This window comes from Littorina saxatilis, linkage group LG3 (genome assembly GCF_037325665.1).
Source record: "Littorina saxatilis isolate snail1 linkage group LG3, US_GU_Lsax_2.0, whole genome shotgun sequence".
NCBI classification, from domain to species: domain Eukaryota; kingdom Metazoa; phylum Mollusca; class Gastropoda; order Littorinimorpha; family Littorinidae; genus Littorina; species Littorina saxatilis.
Window position 1 is genome coordinate 34,592,297 of NC_090247.1, and position 10,610 is coordinate 34,602,906.

Consider the following 10,610-nt stretch of genomic DNA (forward strand, 5'->3'; position numbering starts at 1 on the left):
AAAAACACGAGTGTACGTGGGAGTTTCAGCCCACGAACGCAGGAGAAGTATACACGTGCACATGCAGACACACACACACAAACACGCACGCACACAGACACACACACACACACATACACACACACACACACACACACACACACACACACATTCACACACACTATTCAAATGGTTTATGAACACTTCTAGCTAACGAAGAAATCCAAAGCTCTCGACTTGTGTTCTCAGCTTGCTAGTGCAGTCTGAAAAAGATAATTTCTCATCATGTGACGTATTTTCACATCCTGAAAGGTCAAGTAGTGTCTGTGTAATATCGGTGTTGCAAATGTTTTTTGTTTCTTGTGGAAATGACGGTTTGTGTCCAAAATAACCTCTCCAAGCGGGAATGTTCTTCTTTTTCCACACTTACAACAGAAAATCGAAGAGGCACATTTTTGTTCTTTGATTATTTCTTATTAAACGATATGAAATCTGTCGTGACAGATGTCTTACTAAAGTAAACTGAACGAAATATTTTAATCTTAAAACCAAACACTGCCCTTTGTGATTCTATGGGAAATTTACCTTTTTAATTAATCAGATTATTTGCATTTGTTGGAGGTTGTGATAAACCAACAACATAACGAAAACAACTTAGGTCTTAGATACACATGGATTCCAATTCATAATCGCACACTAAAGATACCGTGTTTTTAGCGAAAGGCAACTGATTTGGAAATCACAGATACCCAGGCTCCAGGTTCGCACTCACAAGAGGATGGTGTCGTACTTCTCACGATGCCAGGATGAAAAATGGTTTGGCACGTTAACTCTCACTTCACTTTTAGTTTACCCTGCGCATAACAAAACTCGGTTACACAGAAGAAAATAATCGCACCTAGGAATTTCTTAAGACCCAATTTCAAGAACAAATGAATATGAAATTGTGTTTTGCAATTTCGGGTGCCTTTGCTCATGAATTGAACTTCAACGTTGCATTAATAAAGGCATCAATAACCTTGTTGAATAAAACCCCGATTCAAAATTTCTCTAGTCAATATCCTTCCTTGTGCGCCTTGGCAGCTGCCATTATGCGATAGCTTGGTGAATTTGTCGTTGGTCAAAACGAGATTTATACAAGTGTGTCTTTTGTTTTACTGGACGATACACTGACGCTTTCTGGCAACATTTATTCGGATTTATAGCTGAGCAGAGCACAATGTAAATTCTGATTCCTCATAAGAAAGGTAACTCTCACTCTGTGTCTCTCTCTCTCTCTCTCTCTCTCTCTCTCTCTCTCTCTCTCTCTCTCTCTCTCTCTCTCTCTCTCTCTCTCTCTCTCTCTCTCTTTCTCTCTTGAGGATTTGTTGCTCTCCCCACTTGAAAATGTTTATAATCTGACTGATCCGGATGAAGCTTTTGGATATTGGCATGATGGTTTTTTTAAAGGTTTATAACAAACACGCTCCATTGAAAACCCAGAGGGTTAAGCATCAATTGAAACCAAAATGGTTTGATCAAGAGTTGCAAGAGGCAGCGGATTATCGCGATATTTTGAAAAAAGAGGGCTGGAAAATGAGTATAGAGATCAGAGAAACAAAGTTACATCCATGAAGCGATGGAAAAAGAAAAAGTATTTTCAGGAACTTACATCATCAAAACAAAATTCTAAGTCAATGTGGAAGGCAATAAATGAGTTAACAAATAAACAATCAACATCCAAATGCTCTGTCGTTAAAGACATATCCTCCGAGGAACTGAATGAACATTTTTCTAACATAGCTGAGAAAGTCGTTCCCGAAGACAAAACTCATTTACATGATTTGAAGATTCTGACATATTTTTGTGAATCTAAAAATATAATGTCGCAATCAAACATTCCATTTATTACTGTAACAGAAGTATGTAATGCGCTCATGCACCTCAAGCAAACAGGAACCCTTGGAATTGACGGTCTGGACGGGAAGATTCTTAAATTAGCAGCCCCTGTACTTGCTGATTCTTTAACTTACCTGTATAATCTCTGTATAGACAAGTGTTATTTTCCAGTTGTGTTAAAGCAGGCTAAAGTTATTCCACTTTTTAAATCAGGGGCTAAAACAGAACCCTCCAATTACAGGCCAATATCTATTTTATCGGTTTTATCAAAGCCGTTGGAACAACATTTTATTATGTCACATTTTAACGAAAATGCTTTATTTCACCCAAATCAGTCGGGTTTCAGATTTCATCATTCATGCCACTGATACCACTATTCACACTTCCCACTCAAATGTGAAGGTATTGTCAAAACAACTTCAAGAAAGTGTAAACGAGCTTTTAGCGTGGACCGAATTAAATCACATGGCTCTTAATCCAGACAAAACAAAAAGCATGCTTATTACCACAAGACAAAAACGCCAAAACTTAAAATCTAAACTTCCACCTTTAACGATTGATAATCACATTGTTGAAGAAGTTAATAAACACAAAGTTCTAGGTGTTATTCTTGATAATAATTTATCGTGGACTGATCATGTTACAGGAGTATGTAAAGTACTTTCCAAGAGACTTTACTTGTTGTCCAGAATAAAACACTTCTTGAACAGGCATGCCAGGCAACTTTTCTTTAACGCTCACATTCAATCAATCATTGATTATGCGTCAACACTATGGGATTGTGCGAGTGCAAACACTCTGAATTGAAACCTTTATTTAGTATACATAAAAGAGCAATCAAAGCTATTTTATTACAAGTCTCGGTTTCCAACGAAGACTATAAACTTGTAAACATTCTTCCTCCTAAATCAAGACTCATGTACAATAAAGGCGTTTTGATGCATAAACTCATAATTGGAAGAGCGCCTGCACCTCTTTCTTCTCAATTCACTTCCCACAATTTAAGAGACCCTTCAAAAATGTATGCTCCTCGGCCTCGTATAGATCTTTTTAAGTCCAGCCTACTCTTTTCGGGGACTAATCTTTGGAATTCACTTCCAAGCAGTATCAGACATTCCGTCAATGCCAAGACTTTTAAAGACAGATATTTCTCATTCCTTATACGTGGCACATTTGTTTTCACTTAGCCTGAACATGTTTATATTGTTGATGCCTTATTTTTACCTTTTACACGTTTCAGTAGATACATGTACCTAATTAATTTCAAACATGACTTATGTAACGATGCTACATTGTTATTAGTTGCAACGTAGTTGTTCCATTGATTCCTCAGTTCACAGAATTTTTCTTTCCTCGAAGTTGCACACGTTTTTGCTTGATTGATACAGTTTTCATTATGCCTTTGACAATAATATGTCATGTTCGCTTGTATGTATATATATATATATATTTTTTTTTAGTCTGTTAATCGTTTGCTTGTTCATCGTTTGTTTTTATTACTTCTTTAATTGATATTCCAACATTTTTAAAACGTATTATCATTAGATTAAACCCTCCCATGGGCGAGGGCTGGATGTAAAAAAGCACCTGTTTGCTTATGCCACTACCCTCGTAAATAAAGAATTTGTCATTTGTCATTGTCATTGTCATTGTCTCTCTCTCTCTCTCTCTCTCTCTCTCTCTCTCTCTCTCTCTCTCTCTCTCTCTCTCTCTCTCTCTCTCTCTCTCTCTCTCGTGAATGAAATGTCTTGTTCGATTGTTATAATAATAATAATAATAATAATAAGAAGAAGAAGAAGAAGAAGAACATTTATATAGCGCTAAATCAAAAACTTTCGTTAAAAAGGCTTGCTCTAAGCGCTTGACATCTAAACTAAAACGTCATTCACACTCTTTACAATGATGTACAGGAACTTCATGTCACACTCTTTCATTCAGTATAGCACCATTCACACAGTTGTTATTCTGTACAAGACAATAAGTTAGTCTAACATTTAGAATGTTCATAAGATGAAAACAAGAGAAAACCAGACTGATTAAAACAACTGCTTAGTGCTAACAAAGCATGAATCTTAATGATAACGTAATACATGTTTAACTGTTAAGACCATAAAAAACCTATATATGCTAAAATAACTTCGAACTTTTAAGAACTTCTTATAAGATACACAGCAAATCTAGATAAACACCAGAATGATAAAACAAAAGGCAACTTGTTAAACTATTAAATGCATCAATGTCTAAAACACGAAAGACTCAAATATAAGATACACAATTCTCTAGAATTGTTCATTAAAACTGAAACCGACCTGCTCAAAGTAAACCATACCCATAAACCATTTAAATTATTTTGTTAAACATTTTGTACTAATGTTAACGGATGTGTAGCTGATCGGAGCAACTTATTCCCAAATGAAAGGTATAACTATGTCAATGTAATTTTGTAATTTTTTGAGTTCTCCTTATGTAATTCCTTAAATGCACATTGTGTTGCATTCTGTACAATGTATTTCTGTATTTTATATGATTGAATTTATATTTGTAATGTGCGTCTGTCTTTATGTGTTGTATAAAGGACAGGTTGGAAGAATAGGCTTTGCCTAAAACCTTTATCCTTTTGTGGTAAAGTTCTGAGTCTGAGTCTGAGTCTCTCTCTCTCTCTCAAGGTTCACGTATGTTTCAACCTTTTGATTCTTTCCGGGGCGATGAGGGTGGTTGCTTGCTTAGAGATAAGTGGAAACAATCATATCACAGCTATCACAAATCTCACAAAAGCTGCTTTTTATATTTAGTCAAGTTTTGACTAAATATTTTAACATCGAGGGGGAATCGAAACGAGGGTCGTGGTGTATGTGCGTGTGTGTGTGCGTGTGTGTGCGTGTGCGTGTGTGTGTGTGTGTGTGTGTGTGTGTGTCTGTGTGTGTGTGTGTAGAGCGATTCAGACTAAACTACTGGACCGATCTTTATGAAATTTGACATGAGAGTTCCTGGGTATGAAATCCCCGAACGTTTTTTTCACTTTTTTGATAAATGTCTTTGATGACGTCATATCCGGCTTTTCGTGAAAGTTGAGGCGGCACTGTCACGCCCTCATTTTTCAACCAAATTGGTTGAAATTTTGGTCAAGTAATCTTCGACGAAGCCCGGACTTCGGTATTGCATTTCAGCTTGGTGGCTTAAAAATTAATTAATGACTTTGGTCATTAAAAATCTGAAAATTGTAAAAAAAAAAAAAAATTTATAAAACGATCCAAATTTACGTTTATCTTATTCTCCATCATTTGCTGATTCCAAAAACATATAAATATGTTATATTCGGATTAAAAACAAGCTCTGAAAATTAAATATATAAAAATTATTATCAAAATTAAATTGTCCAAATCAATTTAAAAACACTTTCATCTTATTCCTTGTCGGTTCCTGATTCCAAAAACATATAGATATGAAATGTTTGGATTAAAAACACGCTCAGAAAGTTAAAACAAAGAGAGGTACAGAAAAGCGTGCTATCCTTCTTAGCGCAACTACTACCCCGCTCTTCTTGTCAATTTCACTGCGTTTGCCATGAGCGGTGGACTGACGATGCTACGAGTATACGGTCTTGCTGAAAAATGGCATTGCGTTCAGTTTCATTCTGTGAGTTCGACAGCTACTTGACTAAATATTGTATTTTCGCCTTACGCGACTTGTTATATTTAGTCAAGTTTTGACTAAATGTTTTAACATAGAGGGGGAATCGAGACGAGGGTTGTGGTGTATGTGTGTGTGTCTGTCTGTCTGTGTGTGTGTATAGAGCGATTCAGACTAAACTACTGGACCGATCTTTATGAAATTTGACGTGAGAGTTCCTGGGTATGAAATCCCCGAACGTTTTTTTCATTTTTTTGATTAATGTCTTTGATGACGTCATATCCGGCTTTTCGTGAAAGTTGAGGCGGCACTGTCACGCCCTCATTTTTCAACCAAATTGGTTGAAATTTTGGTCAAGTAATCTTTGACAAAGCCCGGACTTTGGTATTGCATTTCAGCTTGGTGGCTTAAAAATTAATTAATTACTTTGGTCATTAAAAATCTGAAAATTGTAAAAAAAAATAAAAATTTATAAAACGATCCAAATTTACGTTCATCTTATTCTCCATCATTTGCTGATTCCAAAAACATATAAATATGTTATATTCGGATTAAAAACAAGCTCTGAAAATTAAATATATACAAATTATTATCAAAATTAAATTGTCCAAATCAATTTAAAAACACTTTCATCTTATTCCTTGTCGGTTCCTGATTCCAAAAACATATAGATATGATATGTTTGGATTAAAAACACACTCAGAAAGTTAAAACGAAGAGAGGTACAGAAAAGCGTGCTATCCTTCTTAGCGCAACTACTACCCCGCTCTTCTTGTCAATTTCACTGCCTTTGCCATGCGCGGTGGACTGACGATGCTACGAGTATACGGTCTTGCTGAAAAATGGCATTGCGTTCAGTTTCATTCTGTGAGTTCGACAGCTACTTGACTAAATATTGTATTTTCGCCTTACGCGACTTGTTTACATTTAGTCAAGTTTTGACTAAATGTTTTAACGTAGAGGGGGGAATCGAGACGAGGGTCGTGGTGTATGTGCGTGCGTGTGTGTGTGTGTCTGTCTGTGTGTGTGTGTGTGTGTGTGTGTGTGTGTGTGTGTGTGTGTGTGTCTGTCTGTGTGTGTGTGTAGAGCGATTCAGACTAAACTACTGGACCGATCTTTATGAAATTTGACATGAGAGTTTCTGGGTATGATATCCCCAGACGTTTTTTTCATTTTTTTGATAAATGTCTTTGATGACGTCATATCCGGCTTTTAGTGAAAGTTGAGGCGGCACTGTCACGCCCTCATTTTTCAACCAAATTGGTTGAAGTTTTGGTCAAGTAATGTTCGACAAAGCCCGGACTTCGGTATTGCATTTCAGCGTGGTGGCTTAAAAATTAATTAATGACTTTGGTCATTAAAATCTGAACATTGTAAAAAAAATATTTTTTGTCATAAAACGATTCAAATTTACGTTCATCTTATTCTCCATCATTTGCTGATTCCAAAAACATATAAATATGTTATATTTGGATTAAAAACAAGCTCTGAAAATTAAATATATACAAATTATTATCAAAATTAAATTGTCCAAATCAATTTAAAAACACTTTCATCTTATTCCTTGTCGGTTCCTGATTCCAAAAACATATAGATATGATATGTTTGGATTAAAAACACGCTCAGAAAGTTAAAACGAAGAGAGGTACAGAAAAGCGTGCTATCCTTCTCAGCGCAAGTACTACCCCGCTCTTCTTGTCAATTTCACTGCCTTTGCCGTGAGCGGTGGACTGACGATGCTACGAGTATACGGTCTTGCTGCGTTGCATTGCGTTCAGTTTCATTCTGTGAGTTCGACAGCTACTTGACTAAATGTTGTATTTTCGCCTTACGCGACTTGTTTATTCTTGCATTTTTTTCCCCGTTTCATTGTGTTACACATGTAGAAATACAGACACAACAAATACACACACACACACACACACACACACACACACACACACACACACACACACACACACACACACACACACACATACACACACATGTTTAAACAATGGAAGATTATTCACACTGGTGGAGAAAAAACACATCAATGAGTTGAGACCACCCAAAACATAACAAAACAAACAAGATCTTTCAAACTTTAATGTCTACATACTATGTTGACACACAAGTGTGTTGTTGTTTCATACGATGTTTTCTCACAGAAGGGATGGCGAGCAATTTCATAACAAGTTCATTTGAAACCAAGTCTTCAGTCCCTGATGGAATTAAGGACAAGCAGGATACTATGCAGGTGAGTACCTTAAACTACCTTGTATAGGCCCCCCCCCCCCCCCCTATGCACCAACTTTGCCCAAAAGTTGGGGGTGGGCGTTTACTAGGTAATAATACTCTTTGCAGGAGCGGTTCCTTTGCTAGAATAACGAATTTTTGATCAATTGGAAGAGTTCAAAGGATGCGTTCTTGCACAAAACTGAACTCTCTCTCTCTCTCTCTCTCTCTCTCTCTCTCTCTCTCTCTCTCTCTTTCTCTCTCTCTCTCTCTCGAAATGAGAAAGTGGAGGTTGTTGGAAAATACAAGTACCTGGGACTAAACTTTTCAACAATGCTATAAAGTTATAATATTGGTACTGAGGACTTCGTATGCAGGGCGAAGAAAGGCACTATTGAAATTCTCAAGGCTCTTAAAACCAATGGGTGTCATTCGTGCGCCGTATTCTTTAAGTTGTTCGATACACAGATCGTTCCATCATTATTGTATGCAGCAGAAATATGGCGCCACCAGAACAATAAACAGATTGAGAAAGTTCACCTCTTTGCCTGTAAGTTGTTTATAAACGTACCCCCTTCGACCTTTCTGGTCCAACTATTCGGACTTTCCTGTGACCTCGCTGCTAGCTTCGGGAAAGTCCCGTCGAACTTCAGCTAAACTGTCCAGAGAAACAAGATATTCGGCGGCTTCTCAGATGATTCTTCTTTCCCGGCATCTGGCCGCAATCCTCCACTCATGGACAGGTTACTAGACGCACTGCACAAACATGAAGAGCGGACATCTTGTTTTTACAATCTGTCCTCTACGAAACTGACTATCGCGTCTCAGAAAACACAAGTAAGGGCTGGAACCTTCTCCTGCATTCTCTCCGGGCATTTTCTCCTCCCGCGCGATTAACATCGAGACCTTTCTCTTCCAGGATGGACAGTCGTCAAGTGTGCTACTAAACTAGCTACCATTCACGAAGTTAACTGTTCGCTGGTTTGTGAGCTCTGTTCACTCCGTGCAACACACATTTCCACGTGTATCTTGTTTTCGTATTAGTGTCAGGTTTGAGTGTCAAAGTTAACAATGGACGCTGCGTTATTTTGTGTTCTTTCTGTAAGGCCTAAAAAAAAAATAGGTGTGGTTACGGTAACCCGACCTACCCTATTTTTAGGGGCCGACCCTATAACTTTTTATTACATTTGTCAAAAAAAACAAAAACAAACAAACAAGAAAACGAGTGCAGAAAACGCAATGAAAGCGAAAGCGCCTGAGTCGCACACTTATTTCCCTGTCAAGTAGGTTCAATTTGTACACATTAGAAAAAAAAGTTTAAAAAAAAAAGTGATTGCCTACCTTCCTACCCTATTTTTGGGGGCTATGTTACCGTAACCACACCTATTTTTTTTTTTTGGCCTAATATGAAAATACTTTATCACTTCACAGTTGTCAGGCATATTTTCCTGGGTTTTCTGTTTATTGATAAGAGTAAATGTCCTTGGTATTCTTTAATAACCCAATTGATATCTACCTTCTTTAGTGATGTGCAATTATTTTCTTGAAGAAAATGATATGCCTGAGTTTTTTGTGCCACTATAGTTCTATACCTGCCATCAATCTTAAGATGATCTTTTTCTCAAAAATTGCCAACATTACTATTTTAAAGAATTGTACTTTCCCTGTAAACCATGGTAGAAACCTCCACTTTCCAGGGTTTTCCATAACAGAAGAGCATCATAGCCTTGTAGGTCAGGGCTTTGAAGCTTTGTGTCAAATGTTTATCTATAAATGTATGTTTTAGGTGAGAGTCTTTATAGTATTGTTATCCACAAACTGTATATTAGTGTGTAGGTGTGTAGGTGTGTGTGTGTGTGTGTGTGTGTGTGTGTGTGTGTGTGTGTGTGTGTGTGTACGTGCGCTTTGCTATTGTACATCGCCGTGATCTCTGGTGAGAAGTGGCGAATAATAAGTGCTCATTATTATTATTATTTCACTCTTAGAATCAATAGCCCGAGGAAATCATGATGTAATAATCGTTGCAATGGATTCGTGTGTGGGGGGGGGGGGGGGAGGGGGGCTTTTAGTGTTGTCTTTGTTTTCGTTTGTTGTTGTTATTGTGTTTGCCAAGTGTATAATTCACAAGGTTATCTACCTTCACTCCTTTGTTTGGGGAGTCGATAATTCATGCTCTATAAATGTATCCGTCTTGTCAGTTAATCAGTAAACACTGCGAGATCCAATCACTATATTCCTCTCCCTTCAATAGGCATGGAAACAGGACGTACTCAAGTGGTACCCACTGTTACATGAGCGAGCCTACTTCGTACCACCTGTGTACATGAAGCGCATCAACTATGACTTGCAACACATCGCAAATCAGCCAGTGGCTGTGCCAACAGCTGGCGTCAAAGCCGCGGCAAAACAAAGCCTGGATGTTAGTGAGAGTGATGAGATGGAAGACCAAGAACAGCAGCGCGTTCTGCACTGTCTCAAGAAGTTTTGTGAAAAACACAGCGCGTCTGGGCCTAAAGACATCTCGGCTGAAAATAAGGTAAACAAAAGAGGTTCTGTCGAAGAAAATTATTCTGTCTTCAAAAAATCTTAAGAGTGGAAAGGGATACGTTTTCTGAAGGGGTTCTTTGTAAGAAGCGCTTCATTACCCGTTTGTATTCAGTCATGATGATCTTTTACAAACTCACGTGTATTTAAAATATATATGTCATGTAAGTATTTGCAGTCAGTTAAATAAAGTGCACATGGTGCGTCCTTATAGCATTTATTGAGAAGGGAAGCTCTAACCTCTGCAACATACCTATTACAAGCTTTGACAGTGACAAAGGTAACGATAACAATGTGTGCCACAGACTCCAGGGGACACAGACGGCGAGGTGATGTTCGTCTTGTCGCAGCTCAAGTTCACC